The 25,191-nt window shown below is 39.8% G+C and overlaps 1 protein-coding gene across 2 annotated transcripts in view; it reads left to right on the top strand.

Moving 5' to 3' along the window:
• Positions 1-25,191, top strand: part of LOC132400859 (glutamate receptor ionotropic, kainate 2-like) — a 626,396-nt gene that overhangs the window by 18,228 nt on the left and 582,977 nt on the right. Inside the window, exons 4-5 of one of the 2 annotated variants that reach the window (XM_059982331.1) lie at positions 13,060-13,273; positions 18,499-18,572. The gene's annotated coding sequence lies outside the window, so the exon portion shown is untranslated. The remainder of the gene's footprint in view (positions 1-13,059; positions 13,274-18,498; positions 18,573-25,191) is intronic. The other variant, XM_059982332.1, reaches the window with a different exon arrangement.

Genomic DNA, 25,191 nt, shown 5'->3' with positions numbered 1-25,191 from the left:
CTACAATTATAACTGATTAATTCAATCAATACACATATTAAAACTTCCCACGTTAATTGCAGTTCACTTCCTATATTGTTTGATATATCTATATTTATGCTTTGTCCAATTCAGAAGCAACACATTTAGAATACTTCCACCCATGTCTTTTGTCCCTGTTCAATTTTGCCATCAGAATTGATCCCACATCATAGTCCCGTGCATTTATATCATTATACAACACAGCATGGATTCTTTCCTTAATTAACCAAGTTATGCTGCCTCCTTTCCTTTTTGTCTATTCATTTGAAATCTTGAATGATCCGGAATTTTGAGTTCCCAGTCCTGATCATCCTACAGCTGTCTGTGTAAAAGCTATTTGAGCAAACTTGTCCATTTCTATGTTTGCCATCAAGTTATCTATCTTACTACAAATACTCCATACATTCAAATCAACAGCCTTGCACTTCAACATTTTGCACTTTTTCCTTCAAATTTACTTCCTACTGCAATTTATTTCTAATTACAGAAACAACATCTAGGAGATAATTTGTTTGCAAGGAGCACCTGGTAATAATATTCACCAACTTCATTAAAGACCAGTCGGCTGTTTAATCACCAACTCACATAATGAAATGAGATTTCCTCTGACCTTTTATGTGGTTATGAATATTATGGGATTCATCCTGCAATTAGATTGTCAAACATTTTGAAATTAGCAAACATTTGACAACATGGGCCAAAATATCACTGGATTGAAAGTACTTTGAGATAAAGATATATGATGTGTTTTGATGTCAAATTAATGGTTGTGGAAGGAAAATAAGTATTTCTTCTAAGCAAATACTATTTTAAAATATTTACCCTAGATTTTTCTCATGTCCTCTGTCAAAGAATATTATTCAAGCCAAATACAGAAAGTATGCATAACATAGTTCAGATATTAAAATACAGAGTAGGTACACTCTTGACTTGGTAAAATTAACAAATGTTAGCCAGCATTGGCTAAATATCACTATTTAAGAAATTTTGTTTTCAATCTTTAAGTTGTGTTTGTTATTACATCTGTGCATGTATGTTTCTGTGCTTATGACAGTAAAAACTCAACTTTAAATTGGATTGATAATAGGAGGCAAAAGGTAGTGGTGGGTGGATGATTTTCAGACTGGAATTCTCAGAACAGTATACCACAGGGATTGATGCTAGGACCATTTTATATATATATATATATATGTGAATTGTAAACTAAAGTATGATTTCTAAGTTTGCAGATGACACAAAAGTGTGTGAAGCTCATCCTCACACACATCTGCATTGAGCACATCTACATGGAACATAGAAAAGCAGCATCCATTATCAAATATCCTCACCACTCAGGTCATGCTTTTTTCTTGCTGCTGCCGTCAGGTTGAAGGTTCAGGTGCCTCAGGACTCACACCACAAGGTTTAAGAACTGTTACTACCCTTCAACCATCAGGCTCGTGAACAAAAAGTGGTAACTATGTTAATTCGATTACTGGTGTTCCCACACCGAATGGTTTCACTATAAGGACTCTTTATCTCGTTATTTCATGCTCTTGTTACTTATTGCTATTTATTTATATTTGCATTTCCACAGATTGTTGTTTATCAATCCTGTTCACAGTTACTGTTTGATAGATTTGCTAAGTATCCCCGCAGGAAAAAGAACCTCAGGGTTGTATATGGTGATATGTCAATACTCTGATAATAAATTGTACTTTGGACTTTGAACTTTAAAGTTCTAGATACCAAAGAAGGCTATCTAAGGGTATGGTGGGATATCGTGCAGCTAGAAAGTTGGGTAGAGTTGTGGCTGATGGAACTTAATTCAGTCAAATTTGAATGAATGTGTTTTGGAGAGATCAAGTTCTTGTAAGAAAAATCGCAGGGACCATAGGAGCATTTACATACAAAGGGATTTTGCAGTGCAAGTTCATTGTTCCCTAGAAGTGATAATGCAGGTGGATAGGGCAGAGAAACAAGCACTTGGTTTTCTTTCCTTCATAGACTGAAGCATTGAATATAAAAGTTGTATTGTCATTTAGTAGTAGCACAAAAGATTGTTAGTCCACCTTGAGAGAACTGCGTATAGTTTTGGTCACTGTACTACATGAAGAGCATAGCTATAGAAAACGCAGAAAAATTTTAGCAGGATGTTGCTTGGAATGAATGGCAGTAGTTATAAAGAGAGATTGGATATGTTGGGATTATTTTCACTGAAACATACTCTCCGAGGCTGATGAGTAATCTTATAGAGGATTATACAATTATAAGAGACATACTGTAGATAGTCAGCATCTTTTTTCCAAGTTAGTCGAGTCTTGAAATAGAATCTATGTGTTTAAGGTGAGAAGTGAGAAATATAAATGAGATTTGAGTAGTAATTTTGTTATACAGAGGGTGGTGAATATCTAGATGGAGTTGCCTTGGAAAGTAGTGGAGGCAGACACAGTTACAACACTTAAAAAATGTTTGGACATTTACTTCAATTAAGGCATAGCAGAGTATGGGCCTAAAGTGGGCAAATAGGATTAGCATAGGTTGGTGCAAACAAGATAAGCCAAAAAAGGCCTATTTCTGTTCCAATGATTAATGAATGAAGAAGGAAGAGAAGTGTTCTTTCTTAATGGCTTTCAAATAATTACATTGCTTACTTTTAATAATTACATTGCATTAACATCTCACTCAGTGTTTACTTCCCAAATTAAATTTTATTTTGTGGTCGTCTTTTGAATTGTACTGTTTCTAACACCAGTGAGATATGGGATTCGAGATATACTGTACATGATAGATTAGTTCCTTTAACTACAAATCTTGTCACACCAAGATAAAAGGAGACATTGTAGTCTGCTTGTTGTACCCCCTAAAACCAGATTAAAAGGCAGGAATAGAAACATCTCCACTTCTCTTGAATCCTGAAATTAAAGGTATTGTCCTGTCACAAGGCTTGGCTGTTATCCTCTAATGTCTAAGGGCATATTGATGTCCTCACAAGCAAGTCTTGCAAGTCCCCAGAATGGTGCTGTTATTATCTACAAACTTTCAGTTTCTGTGATAGCCCCTCAGTTGTGGCCTTGCATAGATGGACATAGAGAGAGTGACTGCAGATGAGATATAGTACCACATTGGCCAAAAACCAGCAACCTTTCCATTCTATAGGCAATCATGGATATGCCTGATGCCATACGTCCTGGACTACCCAATAGGTGGTCAAGGGTCGGTGAAGAAGGCTGTGTGTTATTGAATCAACATACACAATTTTCTTTCACGGTAGTACCTTCCCATTGGCAGGTACACTCTTCATCTTTCCTTTGCCCCATTAGGGTCAAAAGGTATGGTGATAAGGTTCTGTTATATGAAGGTAGACGTCACTCATCTAAGTTGGTTCTCACTTGCTGAAGGATAGTATACATCTCTCCTTCAGACTGTAGCCCAATGCTCCAATCTCATCTCTTAATACACTACTACTAGTATTGTGGCTCATTAATTGTTCACCAGTTTCCTCCCCAAAGACTAAATGCTGCTGTGTGTTCTAATTCTTATTATTCAGATGGCACCAAGCATTCACTTCGGAAAAAGTGAAAAAGGCTGAATACCAAGGGAACACACTCAGCTGAATACTTGGGCACACTAGAACATATTCAGCAACTCAGCTGATTAGAGCACAGAGCATATTCCTAATTAAGAATTAGAAAGTTATTATAATTAAAATCCATGCTTAGGTAGAGGGCAAGCACATTAGCAATCCTTCATTATCATCTTTATCTTGTTTGGTCTTCTCATGTCCTTGTTACTTCAGACTGGACAGAGGAGAGCTTACTCTTCCAAGGACCTTGCTTTGTATGGGTATGCATACCAGACACACACTGTCTTAACCATTGCCATGGCACAGCTTCCATCAGCTCATTGTTTTGAATTAAATGCAAGCAACACAGTGATCGCACTTTCAAAACATTGAAGAGAATTACATGCATTTCAGTGTTGATCATTGAGGAAACCCATCAATTATCCAGCCCAATCTCATAGACAAATTCTACCATGATGCTTTAGCCATTTTTTCCTTCACCACATTACACGAGGTGACAAGGGCATTATAAGGCTCTTGATGTTATTAGACAGATGTTTCACAGTGACACTACATCCTGGTTGTTTTCAGCTCACAGAACTTGACAATGCTCATTATTATTGGTGATAATATAAATGGTATTCAAAGTTCAAATTTATTATCGAAGTACATTTATGCCACCATATACGACCTGAAATTCAATAGCTTGTGAGCAATCACAGTAAATACAAAAACCACAATAGAATCAATGAAAGACCACACCAACAGAATGGACAACAAAAATAAACAAAAAAAAACCCACAAACAAACTGTAAGTACAAAAAGAAAGAGAAGGGGAAGAAAGATGTATCCTTAAAGATGTGGTGCATGTATCCTTGAAGTGGTGAACGCAGGCTCACTTTTAACACTTATGAAAATCTTGGACAGGTGCATGGATGAGAGGTGTATGGAGGGATATGGTCTAGGTGCAGGTCAGTGGGACTAGGCAGAAAAATGGTTCGGCACAGGCCTGTTTCTGTGCTGTAATGTTCTATGGTTCTCGTCATCGTCGTGGCTATCCCTCGAGGTCGAGGATGATTGACTTCGTACTGTTGATCTATTTATGGGCTCTCAAGTGGCTTATGAGTCCAATCTTGGCTTTGAAAGTTCTTCCGCATTCAGGACAGGTAGTTCCAGATGGCAGATCGGGCTTTGGTTATTGCTGCCTCTCTTTGCATTTTTCTTCTCTTCTAATTCTGCACAACCATTGGCTTTGAAAGTTGCTGTTCCTTCTCGGATGATGGTTTGCCAGAGTTTCCTGTCCTTGGCATTGGTTTCCCAATTGTTGATGTTGGTGTTACATTTCTTCATGTAGGCTTTTAAGATGTTTTTGAATCTCTTCTGTTGTCCGCCTCTTTTACGTTTGCCTTCTTTAAGCTGGGAGTAGAAGATTTATTTTGGCAGACATTCATCTTTTATCCAAACAACATGACCGCTCCATCTCAGTTGGTTCTTGATGATGTAGGCTTCAATGCTTGTTGTTTTTGCTTCATTTAGCACGCTGATGTTGGTTCATCTATCCTCCCAGCTGATATTTAAGATGTTTCGAAGACAGCGTTGATGGAACTTTTTAAGTGCCTTCAGATGTCGTAGATGATCTGTGTCTTCTTGGTTTCTGATGCATACAGGAGCATTGGGATTACCACTGCTTTGTACACCAACATTTTGGTGTCTGTTCAGATGTCACGATCATGAAAGACTCTTGTTCAGAGACGTCCAAAAGCTGTTCCAGCGCATTTAAGATGATGTTGGATCTTGTCATTAAGGTCGACATTGGAGGAGAGGTGACTTCCAAGATATGGAAATTGGTCCATGTTTTCCAGGGTTATTTCACCAAAGTTGAATTGATGGTTCTATCCAATGTGTCTTTATTGGTGACGGTTGGTAGATGATCTGTGTCTTCTTGGAATTGATGGTAAGTCCAAGTTTCGTATATGCATGGTTGAAGGCTATCAGAATCTGTTGTAGGTGGTTTTCTGAAAGAGCTGCAACACTGTCTCAAGTCCAAAAACAAGATATCCATGTGTTCCCACATCGAGTTCCAATACGCAGATGACAACAGTGTTTATGGTTCTATGTAGCCAGAACATCTTCAAGGAGTGCCTCAGAAAGGTGGTCTCTGTCATAAAGGGCTTCCACCACCCAGAACATGCCCTCTTCTCATTGCTACTGTCAGGAAGAAGGTACAGAAGCCTAAACGCACACACTCAATGATTCAGGATCAGCATCTTCCCCTCTGCCATTTGCTTCCTAAATGGATATTGAACCTATGAACAAACAAGAGAAAATCTGCAGATGTTGGAGATCCGAACAACACACACACATAATGGTGGAGGAACTCAGCAGGCCAGGCAGCATCTGTGGAAAAAATGACAGTCGACGTTTCAGGCCAAAACCCTTCAGAATATCTGGAGAAAAAATGCTGAGGAGTAGGTTTAAAAGGTGGGGGGAGGGGAGAGAGAAACACAGCATGATAGGTGAAACCTGAAGGGGGAAGATGAAGTAAAAAGCTGGGAAGGTGATTGGTGAAAGAAGTGCAGGGCTGGAGAAGGGAGAATCTGATAGAAGAGAACAGAAGGCCATGGAAGAAAGAAAAGGGCGGGGGGGGGGGGGAGGAGCACCAGAGGGAGGTGATGGGTGAGCAAGGAGATAAGGTGAGAGAGGGAAAAGGGGATAGGGAAAGGTGAAGAAGAGGGCTGGCATTACCAGAAGTTTGAGAAATCAATGTTCATACTATTAGGTTGGAAGCTACCCAGACAGAATATAAGGTGTTGTACCTCCAACCTAAGTGTGGCCTGATTGCGACAGTGGAGGAAGTCATTGTTAGACATATCTGAATGGGAATGGGAAGGAATTACTCCTCCCCCACTACCATTCAGGGACTAAACAGTCCTTCCAGGTGAGGCAACACTTCACCTGTGATGCTGTTGGGGTCATATACTGTGTCCGGTGCTCCCCGTGTATATTGGTGAGACCCAACGTAGATTGGGAGACTGCTTCACTGAGCACCTATGCTCTGTCTGCCAGAAAAAGCGGGATCTCTCAATGGCCACCCATTTTAATTCCACTTCCCATTCCCATTCAGATATGTATATCCATGGCCTCCTCCACTGTTGTGATGAGGCCACACTTAACTTGGAGGAACAACACCTTGTATTCAATCTGGGTAGCTTCCAACCTGATAGCACAAACATCAATTTCAAAAATGTCCCCCCCCCCCCCCTTCAACGTTCTCTATCCCCTTTTCCCTCTCTCACCTTATCTTCTTGCCCACCAATCACCTTCCTCTTGTGCTCCTCCCCCATTTTCTTTCTTCCATGGCCTTCTGTCCTTTTCTATCAGACTCCCCCTTCTCCAGCCCAGTATTTCTTTCAACAGTCAATCTACCAGTTCTTTACTTTATCTTCCCCCCTTCAGGTTTCACCTATCCCCTCCCCCCACCTTTTAAACCTACTCCTCAGCTTTTTTCCTTCTGAAGGTTCTCGGCCCGAAATGTTGTCTGTACTCTTTTCCATAGATGCTGCCTGGTCTGCTGAGTTCTTCCTGCATTTGTGTGTGTTGATTGAACCTATGAAGACGAACTCACTACTTTTTTAAATTTCCTATATTTTTGCACATTTAACTATTTTATATATATTTACTGTCATTCACAGTTTTTTCTCTCTCTATTATCATGTACTGTTGATGCAAAGTTAACAAATTTCACAATATATGCTGATGATAATAAACCTGAATCTGACTCTGATTCTGAAAATAATAATAAATAAGCTAGCACCAAATAGCAAGAACATGAGATGAAGAGTCTTTGGAGGTGAGTGCATAGATTGTGAGAACAGTGATGGGGCAAGTGAAGTTGAGTTATCCCCTCTGCTTCAAGTGCCTGATAGTTGAGGGGTAATTACTGTTTCTGAACCTAATGGTGTAGGTCCTGAGGCACCTGTACTTTTTTCCTGATGGCAGCAGTGAGAAGAGAGTCTATGTGGTGGAGTTCCTTGAAAGATGCTGCTTTCATGTGACAGTGCTCTGTATAAATGTGCTCAGTGGTGGGGAGGGCTTTACCCATGATGAGCTGGGCCTTATCCTCATCTTTTTGTAGGCTTTTCCATCCAAGGGCGTTGGTGTTTCCATACCAAGCTGTGATGCAACCAGTCATTATACTAGCCACTGCAAATCTATAGACATCTGTCAAAGTTTTAGATGACATGCTGAATCTTCGAAAAACTGCTAAGGAAGTAGAGATGCTGCTGCGCTTTCTTCATAATGGCCCTTACATGCTGGACCCAGACTGATCCTCTGAAATGATAACACTGAGGAATTTAAAGTCGCTGACCCTCTCCACTTGCGATCCCCCAATGAGGACTGGCTCAGGGATCTCCATTTCCTCCTCCTGAAGTAAATAATCATCTCCTTGATCTTGCTGACATTGAGTCAGATGTTGTGGTTGTGGCATCACTCAGCCAGAGTTTCAATCCCTCTCCAATATGGTGGTTCATTGGCAAACTTAAATATAGCATTGGAGCTATGGCTAGCCTCATAGTTGTAAGTATAAAGTAAGTTGAGATAATTAATACTGTCATCAAATGAAATTAGCTCATTTTGTGTGCCAGAAAATCTAATAACATGAGCTACGCTGGAGCTCAGTTAATTTCACACAATCTCAAAGCAAGATAAATTCTTTATATCTCAGTAAACTAACTAGTTGTGAAGAGCCATAATTCTAAATACTGCAGGTAGGTTGCATTGTGGTGAATATAGCAATGCTTATAGCCTGCAGTGCATGTATTATAAGCATATTACAAGAAAGATGTTAGTATTTGTTGGAGAGTTTATGGAAAAAAATAAAGATTTTATAGATAGTAGCTTTGAGGCTCCATGTTCAAATATTGCAACTGTAAAGTCTAAATGTTGTATTCCAATTTGGTAGTTTGCATGATTGTTTATGAGACAGAACTTAATGTTGAGATTTGCAGTTTGAGTTAAATCAGATTGAAGAATTTTAATGGAAGACAAACTTAATTTCCTACAGTCTATATTGTTAATGATGGACAAAAGAGCCTAGCCAAATCTTTTGGAAAACTTGGTTAAAGCTTGACAAATAGAAATGAGGTTTTGCTGGTGGCATACTTTTCAACCTCAGCTTTATTTATAATGTGGGCTGGGAAAGCAGGTTGTCCTCCACGCTGCTTTGCAGCTCAATAAAGAATGTTTGCCTTCAGTGTTGCTTTTTATCAGACTCTTGACATTAGCCAAGACTGCTGTGTGTTGGCAAATGTATCCTGCTCCCACTCTTCCTGCTCTTCTGAGGTATCTTCTCGAACTTTGGCCAGCAACAGCTCTGCACTGTTGTTAAATAACTAAGCACATGAAACAGAAAATAGTAAAATCAACAGGGTCAAAAAACTCTTATGAAGAGAACTGAATACCATCTTCAGCATGCCTATGGAATTCTCTGTTAGGGTAATGTGGCATGGATGATTTTATCTTTCTTCAGTTGGAGACTCCAAAACCTGTATCAGTGTGATGATTCATGACACTAGATGAGCCTTGTTTCTGAATTTCCATCCATACAGTCCATGTCCTGAGCCTTGTCTCTGAGCTTCCATCCATACAGTCCATTTCCAATAAAAAAATTGCTGTCCAGTCTAATCCGCCTCCAGCAGGAAGTCTGCAGCCCTGCAAATCACAGCTCTTCAAACATACACCCAAGTACCTTTGAAACCTGATAAAGGTTTCTAACTCTATACTTTCAAAGTTCAAAGTACTTATATGTCACCATAAACAACCCTGAGACTCATCTTCTTGCAGGAATACTCATTAAATCCATAGCAGAATAATAACTATAATAGAATCAATGAAAAACTGCACCAACTTGGGCATTTAACAAACATGTAAAAGACAAAAAAACTCTGCAAATACAAAAAAGAGAGAATCAATAATAGTAAGTAAATAAGCAATGAATATCAATAACATGAAATGAGGAGTCTTTGAAAGTGATTCAATAGATTGCTGGAACATTTCAATGATTGGGCAAGTGAAGTTGAGTGAAGTTATTCCCTTTGGCTCAAGAGCTTGATGGTTGAGGGGTAATAAATGTTCCTGAACCTGGTGGTGTAGGTGCTGAGGCTCCTATACCATCTTCCTGATGGCAGCAGTAGGAAGAGAGCATGTACTGGCTAGTGGGGGTCCATGATGATGTATGCTGCTTTCCTGTGACAATGCTTCAGGTAGATGTGCTCAGTGGTGGGGAGGGCTTTATCCGAGATGGGCTGGGTTGTATCACCAATTTTGTGCGATTTTCTGTTCAAGGAAATTGGTGTTTCCATACCAAGCTGCGTTGAAGCCAGTCAATTATACTGTCTCCCAATATAATTTCAGGTGTGAAATCCAAATTTTTACTATCCAATAGATTAAGAAAAAATCTCTTCCTTATTGTTACAAGTTTCTTTCAATCTCCTGTTTTGACTACATAGAATCAAAGAGTGATACAGCTGAGCCCACAAAGGACATTTTAAAGTACATTTATTATCAAACTATGTATGCAGCATACAACTCTGAAAGTCATCTTCCCTATAGACAGTCACAAAACAAAGAAGAACCATGGAACCAACCTGTTCAAAGAAAAACATCAAACCCTCCTCCACCCACATGCAAAAAACACAAACAGCAATAAAAAATTAGCAATAACATAGAATATAAATCATAAAATCTATATTTCAGTACAGTTCAGCTCAGTGTTCATTATCTGCAGGCCATCCTGATTGAAAAATCACCAAAAGGTAGTAACAAAAAAGAGCGACGAGAACTAGAACTAGAAACTAGAACAGGTCATAAACCTGAATTAGAGTCTGAATCTACGATCCAGATTGATTAAACTTTGCTTCGATGTCAGGGAGAGAGAGATGACTTGAACGCATGGACCTTACCATGGGAACAGAGTGCAAGAGACTGCCAGACGCAGACACCTTCCTCTGGCAGCAGTAAGTGAAAGGCTGGTAGATGGTGCTGAACACTTGCTCGCCTGCTGCACTGACCTCGATGCTTTCAATCTTCCCCTACACTGTAATTGGTGAGAGATGCAGTCAATCAGGGATCTGCACTAACTATGAACCTGCGCAGGAGATAAAGGTATGGAGCCATACAGAATGGAAACTAGCCCTTTGGGCCAGCGAGTCAGCCACCCATTTAAACTAATCCTACATTAATTTTTATTCTTCCAGCACTCTCATCAACTATCCGATTTTACCACCCCTTATGCACAAAGCCATTGCACCTTTTTAAGCCAATTAACCTCCCAAACTCTATGTTTATATTACGGTGGGGGGAAATTCATAAGGACAGGAGGCCAGTGGGCATTATCCACGAACTTGCATGGCTCCCAGTGTATCATCACTTGTGTGATATAGTTGGAAAACATGCTGATGTGTAAACCTAAATAAAGGAAGGACAGAAAATCTGTGCTGGAAAACTGAAATAAAACAGAAAATTCTGAAAATGATCAAAAAAATTAGGCAGCATCTATGGAAAGAGAAACAAAGTTCATTTTTCAAATCTTTATTTCTCTCAGAGAGTCATAAATCTTTGGACAAAATCCACAAGTATTAGACTGGAAGAAAAACAAAGAATACAGCGAGAGAGTGAAAAAATAGATGAAGCCAAGATTGAATCAGCCATGATGTCATTAAATGGAGGAGCAGATTCAAGGAGCTGACTGGTCAACTCTTGCTTCTTACATTCATATATTCAGCTGAATACTGGAACAAGCACTCTGAATGTTGGAAACAATAGTTTTGTGAAGGAGCCAGAATGTCTGTATGAATTACAAAAACACCAAGAAATTCTATTTACTGATGAATCTGTCTGAAGCTAATCATAATGTGAAGCTTCCACTTCATTCTAGGTTGTTCCATATCAACTTTGGCATTACATGAATATTAATATTATGAAGGGTGTGCCTGACAGCAGGCCTGCTGACATGAATTATGCAGGAAAGTGTCCAGTTTAGTTGTCATGATTTCAAATGGAATATCTAATAATGAATCACAATTGAACCTCAAAGGTTCCAACAAGTGAATTGAATTGAATTGAATTGATGTGTCTTTATTACTTATGTCCTTCATATACATGAGGAGTAAAAATCTTTATATTTATGTCTCTGTCTAAATGTGCAATGTGCAATTTATAGTAATTTATAATAAATAGTATGTACAACAGGACAGTCAATATAACATAGAAATACAATTGTATCAGCATGAATGAATCAGTCTGATGGCCTGGTGGAAGAAGCTGTCCTGGAGCCTGTTGGTCCTGGCTTTTATGCTGTGGTACCATTTCCCGGTGGTAGCAGTGGGAGCAGTTTGTGATTGGGATGACTCAGGACCCCAATGACCCTTTGGGCCCTTTTTACACACCTGTCTTTGTAAGTGTCCTGAAGAGTGGGAAGTTCACATCTACAGATGTGCTGGGCTGTCCGCACCACTCTCTACAGAGTCCTGCGATTGAGGGAGGTACAGTTCCCATACCAGGCAGTGATGCAGCCAGTCAGGATGCTCTCAATTGTGCCCCAGTAGAAAGTTCTTAGGATCTGGAGGCAAATACAAAACCACTTCAACTGTCTGATGTGGAAGAGGAACTGGTTGTGCCTTTTTTACCACACACCCGGTATGTACAGAGCACATGAGATTCTCAGTGATGTGTACGCTAAGGAACTTAAAGCTGTTCACCCTCTCAACTCTAGATCCATTAAGGTCAATAGGGGTTAGCCTGACTCCATTCCTCCTGTAGTTCACAACCAGCTCCTTTGTTTTTGTAACATTGAGAGAGAGGTTGTTTTCTTGACACCACTGTGTCAGGGTGATGACTTCTTCTCTGTAGACTGCCTCATTATTAAGATTAGTGTCGTCAACAAATTGAATTAGCAGATTGGAGCTGCGGGTGGTGACACAGTCATGGGCATACAGAGAGTAAAGGAGGGGGCTTAGTACACAGCCCTAAGGGACACCCGTGTTGAGGGTTAGAGGGACAGAGGTGAGGGAGCCCACTCTTACCACATGCCGGCAGACTGACAGGAAGTCCAGGATCCAGGTACACAAAGCAGGGTGAAGGCTGAGGTCTCTGAGCTTCTTGTCGAGGTTGGAAGGAATTATGGTGTTGAATGCTGAACTGTAATCCGAACAGCATTCTCACATAAGCATCCTTCTCCAGATGTGTAAGGATGGTATGTAGAGCTGTGGCATCTGTCGACTGAGTGATTGATTGATTGATTGATTAATTAATCAATCAATCAATCAATCAATCTGCCGATTAGTCATGTCAGTAGGCGACTTGTAGGGAGACCAGTGTGGGTGACAGCATGCTGCAGATGTAGTCCTTGACCAGCCTCTCAAAACATTTGTTTATTATTGAGGTGAGTGCAACAGAACCCCAGTCATTCAGACATGTTACCTTGGTCTTTTTAGGTACAGGAACAATGGTGAATGTTTTGAAGCAGCAAGACACACTACACTAGGAAAAGGAGAGATTATAAATGTCTGTAAACACATCTGCTTGTTGTGCCACGCATATCCTGAGTACCCGCCCTGAGATGCCGTCCGGTCACACAGCTTTGCAATTGTCCACTCATTGGAAACACCTGCATACTTCAGACTCAGAGATGCAGTTATTAAACATGGTGTAAGTCACAACATTAATCAACTAGTACAAGAAAATACGTTTAGCAATCATAACGGTGTCACAGTTGTACCAAAAGTTCAGTTTTAATGAACTGGGGAAATTTAATTGTGTAGCCATGGAGTGAAATCCCACTAGTCAAAATGATCTTTATCATCTGTGTAGGCTTCATTGCTTCATTATCAATATGTTTATGAATTCTTTGTGCCATTTGATTTCATAATATCCTAATTTGAGTAAATGATGCAAATTACTTCAAACTGTAGAGAGATATACACCAGGACAATTAGATTTTGATGGGTTTGTTTTAAATGCTGCGGTTTTTAGTTATTTTCTGAACATGAATTTTTTCTGTTACCATTTTCAAAAAGAGTGGAGCTATTGATTCATTGCATGCATGAAGTGTCAAGCAGGTGACTTTATTCTTCTTTGACAAACAAGAGAAAATCTGCCTGTGCTGGAAATCCAAGCAACACACACAAAATGCTGGAAGAACTCAGCAGGCCAGTCAGCATCTATGGAAAAGAGTACAGTCGACGTTTTGGGCTGAGACCCTTCAGCAGGAGTCTAGCAGATGCGTTCTTTCAGGCTCTTATATTTTCTCTTGAATGGGATGAGGAGGTGGGTGAAGACAGAGTATCTGGGGTAGGTGATGATGATGCTTGCTACCTTACTAATGCAGTGAGAGATGTAGACAAAGGCCAGAGAAGGGAGGGTTCATTCCATTGCTTGTTGAGCTGTATCCACAAATCGGTGCAGTTTCTTATGGTCATGGTTGATCATGATAGATCAGGATAGGATGCTTTCCATGCTTCACTGATAAAAATTAGTGAGGGTCAAAAGAGACCTGCTGATTTTTTTTAGCCTCCTGAGGGAGTAGATGTGCTGGAGAGTGGCATCTATGTGGTTGGTGTAAGACAGACTAATGTGGATGTTAACTCCTTGGAATTGGAAACTTTCAGCCTTCCCAACTGTCATGAGTGTACCAGGAGTGGAGTAGGGGGCTAAGGATATAGCCTTGTGGGGCGCCAAGTTGAGATTAAAGGAACAGAAAGTTGTTCCTTTATTTAAGAGAAATACTAGGATAAGCCAGGTAGCAACAGGTTGGTGAGCCTTACGTCAGTGTGTAGGAAATGCCAATGTAGGGTAAACGCAGGGTACGTGAATGAGTATGACATGGTGCAAGCTAAAACCCGAGCAGCAGAGTTCTGACTGGTTACACATTTAGGGAGCGTGATGTCAGAGGCCAAAGCACAGTACGTTAAGTATGTGTAAAAAAGATACAGATTAGGCTCAGCAGCAGATGAACTAAGGTGCAGCATCATTAGGGAACATTATAAGTATGAACAAAGGTGATCTCCAAGCTATCTCAGATATATGCTTACTGTATGTGGTTGAAGTAAGATTAACCAACATATAATTCCTTGATCTCACTTTGTCTTTGGAGTTCACACACACATTGATGAAGGTAGAGCCTTAGATGTAGTGTATATGGATTTTAGCAAGGCATTTGATAAGGTACCCCATGCAAGTCTTATTCAGAAAGTAAGGAGGCATGAGATCCAAGGGAACATTGCTTTTTGGTTCCAGAAATGGCTTGCGCACAGAAGACAAAGAGTGGCTGTAGATGGGTCATATTCTGCATAAAGGCCAGTGACTAGTGGAGTGCCTCAGGGATCTGTTCTGAGTCCTCTTACTCTTCGTGATTTTTATAAGTGACCTGGATGAGGAAGTGGAGGGATGGTTTAGTAAATTTGCTGATGACACAAAGGTTGGGGTGTTGTGGTTAGTGTGGAACACTGTCAAAGGATACAATGGGACATTCACAGGATGCAAAGCTGAGCTGAGAAGTGGCAGATTATGGTAAACCATGTATATCTGTCTGGACACACCCCTCTGCTGACTGCTCCTGTAGCTCCTCCAACAGACCCGTGGATAAAGGTGATTGTGTCTCTGCTCCTCCCACATTCATCCAGTATGGGTGTGCTGTGTTTTACTGCTAATAAAAGCCTTTCAGTATTTACTTCCAGTCTTTTGGAGTTATTGATAGTGCATTACAGATGGTGTTCAATCTAGATAGATGTGAGGTGGTTCATTTTGGTAGGTCAAATATGATGGCAGAATATAGCATTAATGGTAAGACTCTTGGCAGTGTGGAGGATCAGAGGGATCTTGGGATCCGAGTCCATAGGATACTCAAAGCTGCTATGCAAGTTGACTCTGTGGTTAAGAAGGTGTACAGTGCATTGGCCTTCATCAACTGCAGGATTGAGTTAAAGAGCCAAGAAGTAATGTTGCAGCTATATAGGATTCTGGTCAGACCCCGCTTGGAGTACTGTGCTCAATTCTGGTCACCTCACTACAGGAAGGATGTGGAAACCATAGAAAGGGTGCAGAGGAGTTTTACAAGGATGTTGCCTGGATTGGGGAGCATGCCTTATGAGAATAGAATGAGTGAACTCGGCCTTTTCTCCTTGGAGCAACGGAGGATGAGAGGGGACTTGATAGAGGTGTATAAGATAATGAGAGGCATTGATCATATGGATAGTCAGAGGCTTTTCCCCAGGGCTAAAATGGCTAACACAAAAGGACATAGTTTTAAGGTGCTTGGAAGTAGGTACAGAGGAAATGTCAGGGGTAAATTTTTTATGCAGAGTGTGGTGAATGCGTAGAATGGGCTACCAACGGCGGTGGTGGAGGCAGAAACAATAGGGTCTTTTAAGAGACTCCTGGATGGCAAAATGGAGCTTAGAAAAATAGAGGGATATGGGCAAAGCCTAGGTAGTTCTAAGACAGAGACATGCTTGGCACAGCTTTGTGTGCTGAAGGGCCTGTATTGTGCTGTATGTTTTCTATGTTTCAAGAGGAAAATTATACTTGATAGTTTCTAATACTCAGGCAATTTTTTTTGTCAAAGGCCTAACCAGCTTTGTCCTATCTTTTTACTAGTTTATTCAATGTAAACTATCAAATCTTGGGAATTTTCTATCTTAACTTTAAATACAGCCTTCTTTATAACTCCTTTTGAATAATAACCTCCACTGGTTGTTCAGCTGATGTTTCTATCCTCCCAACATTCACCTGCTGTACATAGTTAAAATTTAGGTGAAGTAATATATTTTCCTCATCTTTTTTCCATTGCTCTCCATTACAACACAATTCCTGCCTCTATTTCTTGTGTCCATATAAAGCCATTTAATCTCTTTATAGTCTTATTCTTTTCACTTTTTGGCCAGTATTCAGATTCTTTATTTTTCTTTATTAGAATATGTTTGAATTATATTGTTCTTAATTTATCTCTGAGTGCTTGAATTTAGGTTTTGGTTATGCAGAGATTTCTTACATAACGTTAAGTTAATCTAATTAGGGGGAGCCAGCATGGCTTTGTGCGGGCAAGTCATGTCTTACTAACTTGATTGAGTGTTTTGATGAGATGAAAAGGGTGATCGTTGAAGGTAGAGCTGTGGTTGTTGTCTACATGGATTATAGTAAGACACTTGACAAGGTCCCTTGGGGGAGGCTCATCCAGAAGATAATGAAACATGGGATCAATTGGCTATTTGACCTGGATGAAAAAGTACATGTGTGGGTTAGTAAATTTGCAGATGATGCAAAGGTTGGTGGTGTAATGGATAGCATAGAAGATTAGGAAAGAATAGAGCAGGGTTTAGATTAATTGCAAATATGGGCAGAGAAATGACAGATGGAGTTTTACACTATCAAATGTTGTGTTACTCCTTGGTAGGTCAAATGTAAAGAGGTGGTATACTATTAAGGGCAAGACCCTTATCAGTGTTGAGGAGCCCAAGTTCAAAAGTGACGATGCAGGTTGATAGGATAGTTAACAAGACCGATGGTATGTTTCCCTTTATTAGTCAAGGCATTGAGTTCAAGGGTCAGGAAGTTATGTTGCTGCTTTATAAAACACTAGTTAAGCCGCATCTGGACTGTTGCATACAAGTCTGGGCACCCCATGATAACAAGGATGCAGAAGAGGTTTATCAGGATACTGCCTGGATTAAAGAGCATGTACTATAAAGAGAGTTTGTATAAACTTGGGTTGAGGCTGAGGAGGCAGAGAGGATAGAGATTTATAAGATTAAGAGAGGCATAGAGGGGGTAGACAGACACTATCTTTATCTCAGGTTGAAATTCCTAATAAAAGAGGGAATGCATTTATGGTGAGAGGGGGTAATTTTAAAGGAGATGTGAGAGGTAAATCTTTTACGCAGAGTGGTGAGTGCCTGGAATGTGCTGGTGGGGTGATGGTAGAGGCAGATATATAAGTGACTTTTAAGAGATGCTCAGGTGGGTCCTTGCATGTGAAGGAAATGAAGGGATATGGACATTGTGGAGGCATAAGTAATTAGTTCAGTTGGCCAATTGATTACTAATATATTTGGTGTGGCACAACATTGTGGGCAGAAGGGCCTGTTCCTGTGCTGTACTGTTCAATGTTCCATGTTCTATGAACAAGTAGTTGTTTAGAATTTAATCTTGGCTCAGTGGAAGCATTTTTCTTTGATTCTGAAACACCTCAGCAAAGTCTTAAGCACATAATTAAAAATGAACTTTCCATACAGTACTAAAGGATCTACTGCACCAGTGAAGATGCAATCCATTGAAAGAGCTAAAAAACTAAGACTTCATGTACACTTCAAATGAACATGAGGTTCCATAGCAACACAGCTTTTTTTGCTCTTGGGAAAACAGTAATGTCAAATTAGAGTTGATTAGCAATTCGTTCCAATCTCTTTGAACTCAACAGATTATATTGAATTATCAGGGCACAATATTCTTCCTCCAAAATGCATTCTATCGATATCATTTCAAAAGAATTTCAGTCAGAACACTCAATAGGATACATAGCATTGCTTATGGGAATGATTTTTTAAAACATGCTGTTCATTTATTCCATTGTTATTCACCAATCTCTGATAAACACAACCTCTACTGCTGCATTATTTCATAGGATTCAACATTCCAGCATAGATGAAACTCTATTTAAATAAGATCTACCTTTCTTTCATCAGAGGTAAAATTTGTTTTCAATTATGCATGAGTCTTTTAGAATTCCACAAAGGTTGGCGGATAATTTATGAATGTTTTTAAGACAGAATTAGATAAGTAAGCAGGACATGGATGGGGCAGTGCATATAAAAAGTTATCCACAAGTAGTTTGGAATTTCAAGCAACTGAATGGCTTATTCCTCCTTGTTCTTTCATAGGTTCATAAAATATATTATTTTCACATGCTGCTGAAAGGAATTTGGTCAAGAATGGGATCGTCAAGAATAATGAGGTACATAGTGGACATTATCATAAGATGTTAGTTTGATTCCAGATCTTTTGTATGTATGATACACTTCCAAAAGGAGGTATCTGATATGCTCAATGACTTTAAAGACATCGAAGACAGATTTTGACAACACCACCACCATCTTCCTGAATACAGCAGTAATGGTGTCATGTATGGAATGACTGATTTAGAAAGAATGGTAATGAAAGAATAATGATGTACTTCCAAGTCAGGATAGTCATGAAGTCAGAGTTATAAGCATAGAAATAGGTCCTCTAGGCCACCATGTGTATGCCGATTATCATACCTAGCTATGCTAATTCCACTTGTCAACATTGATTGGCTCTGTATCTCGATCATTCAAGTACCTGTCCAGATGCCCCTTAAAATGTTGTTAGTCAGCATCCCAGAGGGAACCTGCTGTTTTGGTATTTCTATATTCTTGCCATATTTGTTCTTCTTGATAATAAAGTACATGATTTTGGGAGGTTCTGTTCGAATAGAGCGACAATGCATTTTGTCGATGGTACTCTGTCAAACAGGTTGCTAATTTTTCTTGGATGATGTTAAGCTTCTGGTATATAATTGGAGCTACACTCATTCAGCCAAGTGGAGATTATTCTGCCAAGTTCCTGACTCATACAGATAAATGCAAGAACTGACTCAAAGATTCAAAATGCATGTATTATTAAAGTACCTATGCAGTATACAATCCTGAGGTAGTTGTTCCCCACAGACAGCCATAAAATGAAGAAAACCATGGAACTTGTTCAAAGAAAAACATCAACACCAACACCCATGGGCAAAAAAAAAACACAAATTGCTCAAATGGCAACAAAAAACGAGCAAAAAACAGAATATAGAACAGAAAATCGTAAGAGTCCAGGCATATTCAGATCAAGCAACACACACAAAATGCTGGTGGAATGCAGCAGGCCAGGCAGCATCTATAGGGAGATGTACTGTCAATGGTTCAGGCCGAGACCGTCTCGACCCGAACCATCAACAGTGCTTCTCCCTATAGATGCTGCCTGGCCTGCTGCATTCCACCAGCATTTTGTGTGTGTTGCTTGAATTTCTAGCATCTGCAGATTTCCTCGTGTTTGCATTTTTATATTTAGTTCAACTCAGTTTGTTATCTGCAAGTCTCCCTGATCAAAGCAGCCCAAAATAGCATCAAAAAAGCGACAGCAACACATCATCATGAGAGCACCAATCCACAAACCACATCGATTAAACTTTGCCCAAAACCCAGAAATCTGGTTCCACACTCCCACAGCATTGAAAGAGGGAGACCATTCAAATGCAGGGGGGCGAGAGGGAGGGGGTAGAGGGGGAGTGGGAAAGGGGGAGAGAGGGAGATAGGGAGAGGAGTGGGGGGGGGGGGAGAGAGAGAACAGACAAAAGGATAAAGAAAGCAAAGAGCCAGAGATTGGTCATGTGAAGGCAAGAGTAGTGTGGAAATATACAGCAATAATCATGAAATTGACAAGTTCTGAATTATTAGAAACAAAAAGACGGTATGCAGTCAGAATCTTTTCTTGAGCATAGAAATGTCAAATGCCAGAAAACATCCTTTGAAAGTTAAAATTTGGGGAGAGATCTAAAGGTGACGTGAGGTGGTAACTTTTTTCGCAGAGAGTGCTAAGTGCTTGGAATGGATTAGTCAGGTAGTGGTGAATGCAGTGTGGTGGAGTTTAAGTTGAGCTTAGATAGATACATGAATATGGAGGGAATGGAGTGACATGGATTGTACACAGGAAGAGGACACTTAAGTATAAATTGCATCAAGAATGGCGCAATATTGTGGGCCAAATACCCTGTCCAGTGCTGTGCTATGTTCTACGAGTAAAGAAGGCAGTACCATTATATTGATGAAGTTCTGGCTGAAAAAAAAGGGAATAGGCTTGGGTAGGACTAAAACAAAGACTGATCCATATATCTAGACAAGCATTGTCTGGGTCTATTCTTGCGCCCATATCTAGAATTTTGATATGGAGAAAGTGAATTGAGTTGAAGGAGCAGTTGTTCAATGTGAGATCAAGCTCAGCCAGGAGGATGAGTGTGTTAGTGAATGAAAGCTGGTTCAGTCTCTCTCAAGGAAGAAACTGTAACGAATGAATCTATTTCTTTTAGAACAATGACCCTCCCCCTCCCTTAGCACTATGTACTGAACTGTTGTATACACATGCACATTGTTCTCTCTCTCTCTCTCTCTCGCTGCAATGTGAATACACAAGCTAAAGCTAGTGAAGGTAAATGTGACATATGGAGGCCAACACAACAATTAGAGCTATATGTATTGAAAAGTGGAGGGCCAGCACTTTTCAGTTGTGAATGATTGAGAAAAATCTAACTAAACTGGTACTCAATGGAAGTTCTCAAGGTGGCATCAACAGGCAACTGCAGCCCAATGGTAGCACTAACCAGAGATAGGCACAGCTGCTTCATGCTAATGAGAAGGTATTTGAGAAGGGAATAGATAAACAGATTGAAGACTTGGCCAAAAGCTGTTCTGTATTCCAAAAAGTTCCAAATGCACTCCCCCACAGGCACTGTTACACCCCTGGGAGTGGCTGCCTTTACTATGGCAAAGAGTATATATTGACTTTGCTGGGCTGCTCATAGACTCCATGTTTCTAATTGTTGTGGATACCCACTTGAAGTGGCCAGAGGTTATACCATTGAAGTCAACCACCTCAGCAAAGACTGGCTTTGCCCTGAGGACTATTTTTACCAGAAGGGGTTTATCAGAAGATATTGAGTGACAACGGACCTCAATACACATCAAAAGAATTTCAACTGTTCTTGAAGAAAAATGTCATCAGATATTTCAAGTCAGTTCCTCGCCACCCAGCAACAAATGGGTCAGCTGAAATGTTTATCCAAATTTTCCGGAAGTTACCATTCAGGTGAGCTTTTTGGTATCCTGGCAAGCAATATATTTCTCTACAGCACAACTTTCCTTTTGTCTTTTGGAACTCTGTTCATGTGATGACAAATCAAACACCTGCAGTGCTGTTCCTGGCCAAGAATCTGAGATCTTGCATAGACCTCCTGAGGAAAGTACAGAATAAACAGCTCAGCCAGTTGCTAAGCGAGGCAGCAAGGAGCCTAGTGTGGGAAGTCCCGCGTGTGATTACTGAGAAGACAAGTGGACACCCGGTAAGACAGCTACAAGAACTGGACCACTGATGTACACAGTGGATGTTGAAGAGCAGACATGGAGACGTCTTGTGGACCAGATACTGGATGCTCAACTGAAGTACACACCTGAATGCACTGCATCCAACAAGACAGACACATTACCATCACCTGACTAACCTCTCACTGACAGCAACGTGACAGCAGAAACCCAGAATGTTGTCTTAGACAAGGTACCTGCCAAATCTGATGCCACTCCACAGATCCAGAAGAGCTAATCTGAAAGAAACAGAGCACCACCCAAAAGGCAGAACCTTTACAACTCTGAAGTTAGTTATGCACTATTATTGTGAAAGCATATTTATTTGGAATATGCCTTTATGAAAGGGAAATTGAATGTTTTGTACATATACAGTTTTATGTTGCATTAATCTTCCTCCATTAAGAAGGAGGAAGTGTAATGTACGGATGTATTTCTTTTAGTGCAATGACACCCTCCTCTTAGCTTTAAGTGTTGATCTTTTGTCTGCACATGTGCTGTTGTCTACACATGTGCATTGTTCTCTCTCTGTCTCGCTGCAATGTGAATATGCCAGTTAAAGCCATCTCCCATGTGTGTGCCTTTATTTAATTGATATGTAGTTGTGCACAGACACAGCAGAAGCAGAAGGCTCTTAGAGCATACTGACATGGGATGGAGTGTAAAGGATTGCACATTCATGATAAAAATGATCCTTTTGGTGGTAGGGATTTGGAAACAAAGTAGTGAGGGGCATGAGCGAGGTCAAAGATTTACTGTAAGTGGAAAGCAACTTCCTAATTCTCTTTCCAAATTTTGACAATAGGTTTTCGACCAGTAGATTTAGTTCTAGTATTCTAATTCAAATGCATTCTGACCTGCCAAATATTTCCAACATTGTCTATTTTATTTTAGATTTCTAGCATCTGTAAATTTTGTTTTATTTTCATGTTATGGACGTATTATGCATGATCCAAACCATTGATCATCCCAATATCAATCCCCAATGTAAGCAATTAATCAGTCTCACAGCTTCCAATTCATTCATTCTTATTCTCTGTTTTCATTCTGTTCATTTAAATTGAATAGACATAATGCTTGAATAGTTTCCAGGAAGCTCTAAGTTTAGATTAGATTACTCTGGTAGATTGTCAAATATTTAATTTTATTCTTCTGTTTTAATAGTTAAGATTCCAAACAATGAAATGTGTATTTTTATGTTAAAATATGGATAAACATTTCTATAACTTAAACATACATTGAGATATATCATTTAAATTCAGGAACTAGTCATAGTAAGGAAGAATCAGGAAAGGTGAATATAACAGGTAAATACAAAATTTCTTAAAGTTCTTCTCTTGGAACCTGAATTGGAGCAGTTTGACAGTCCTCACAGCGTTATTCAGGTCATTTCCTATTGTACTTCCTTTGTTGAATATATTTAATCAGTTAATGAAAAATGTATTCTTGAGCAGATTCTCTAAAGCTTCCTTGCCTTTGAAAAGTGATATATGTGAGACTTACTCCCTATACTATGATATTTTTAATTTTATGGATACCTACACCTTAAGCTTTTGAATAGAAGATTCGGAAGAATGAAGAGTAGGTACTGAGTTTGTATTAGGCACAGGTACCCTTTGAGATGATTGCTTAAAATAAACTTCTGTGCATGTGGTTTCTGTATAAGGGATAGTTTCATGTTTCTCCTTTTCATGTGATGCTTTTCAAAAAGGAGGGATAAAATATTAATGCATCTATAGCCTGTTTTTCTTCCTTTATGTTCAGCCCTTGTAAAACTTTACATCATACACAGTTACGGTTGACCATATTCAAAAAGATGACAATCACATTGCATCTCCTGCAGCCTGGCATCACCAGTGCCCTTATCAAATGTGCCCTTGTCTCCCAGGGCCTGAAGACCTACCCCTTGAATCATAGTGCGGCTTCCATCCATAAAATGGAAAGCAGATATGACCTCTGCCATGCATCAATTCCAAGAGAAACATAGTGATGCACCATCAATAACTCACTCTGAGACGTAAGGCAAGATATCGGCTTTTATTGACTGGAAGAAGGAACCAGAAGTGAGTGACCATCATACTACGTCCTGGAGACTGAGGCCGAGGATCAGGCCTCAGATCGCCTTTATACAGGGGCCTGTGGGAGGAGCCACAGGAGCAGTCAGCAGTGGGCGTGTCCAGACAGGCACATGTAGTTCACCACACATAGCGATCTTTGTGATCTCATTAAAGTGTTTCACATTGTCATTCAAGACATCTGTGGACTGTTCTTTTGCCTATTGTTAATTTTCACACTGCCAATTTCAAGACTACACATTCTTGTGCCACTCCCATCATTAACAGGATCTTCATCAACGGTGTGCCTGTTAGAGCTCTCTTTGAAACTGTAACTTTTGAGCTTTTTCTCTTCTCTGTGCAGTTTATTTATTTATGTCTGCTTAACATATTATTTGTATTGTCCTACTTTGTTGCATTTCCTGCAAGTTTCACCTTTAAATCTGCATTTGCTTGTGAGCCCCTGGCACCATGGTAACACAATTTGTTTGGCCAGGCTGGTTTCCATTTAAACGTTGCAATTCCATTCACCCTCACTTTCATTTCTGACTGCAAGTCAATTGTATCTCTGTCTGTGATTTATATTGTAACAGTGATTTCAATTGCTCTTTTGAATGTAAGCTTTTTTTTTCAACCAGGAGCTGTTTTTGACTGATTTATATGATTTGCCCATTACTAAAACTGACAATGCTCAATCTCTTCAATTCAGCCATGTATGCTGAAATGGACTCCCCTTCTTTTTGATTCTGCTTATGAAATCTAAAGCATTCTGCAATCAATATGGCTTCAGTTCTTAGTGTTCCTGCATCACTCTTACAGTCGAAGCAAAGCTCATTTCTGATGGTTTGGTTGGAGTAGTTAAACTTCAAAGCAAACTGTATGCCAATGAACTCAGTAAAACTTGCACATGCTTCTCATTGGCTATTTCATTTCCTTCAAAATACTGTTCCAATAGCTCAGTTTACATGAGAAAATGTATAATCAAATTCGTTAATCTTTCTGTTGTAGCCAGCCTTTTCTGATTTTTTTTTCAAATGATTGTTATCATCCCAGACTCAGTGTTTATGAACCCTGAATTCTTCTGTTTACGTCCATTTTATTAAACTCGACTTCTCTGCATGTATTGGGCTACATTTTTCACTCACCATGTCTTTTTTAGATTGAAATTCCTGCTGCACTCTAACAAGTCGGTAGCCGTCTCAAATTCATCTTAAAAGACCTTGTCACCAATGTTATGTTTTGAAACTTCAAAACATGAAACTAATTCAGAGGAGGTCTTGGGAGTCTGAAATGTGAGTCTAACTTTGAGTTTACTTGAAGTGAGGTTTGCGCATTATCATGTGGTAGCATGATAACATGCAATCAACATATTTTTACATATAAC

This window comes from Hypanus sabinus, chromosome 10, assembly GCF_030144855.1.
Source record: "Hypanus sabinus isolate sHypSab1 chromosome 10, sHypSab1.hap1, whole genome shotgun sequence".
In the NCBI taxonomy this organism is placed as follows: Eukaryota; Metazoa; Chordata; class Chondrichthyes; order Myliobatiformes; family Dasyatidae; genus Hypanus; species Hypanus sabinus.
Note: the sequence above shows the minus strand (reverse complement) of the source record. Positions and strands in the feature narration are given on the sequence as shown.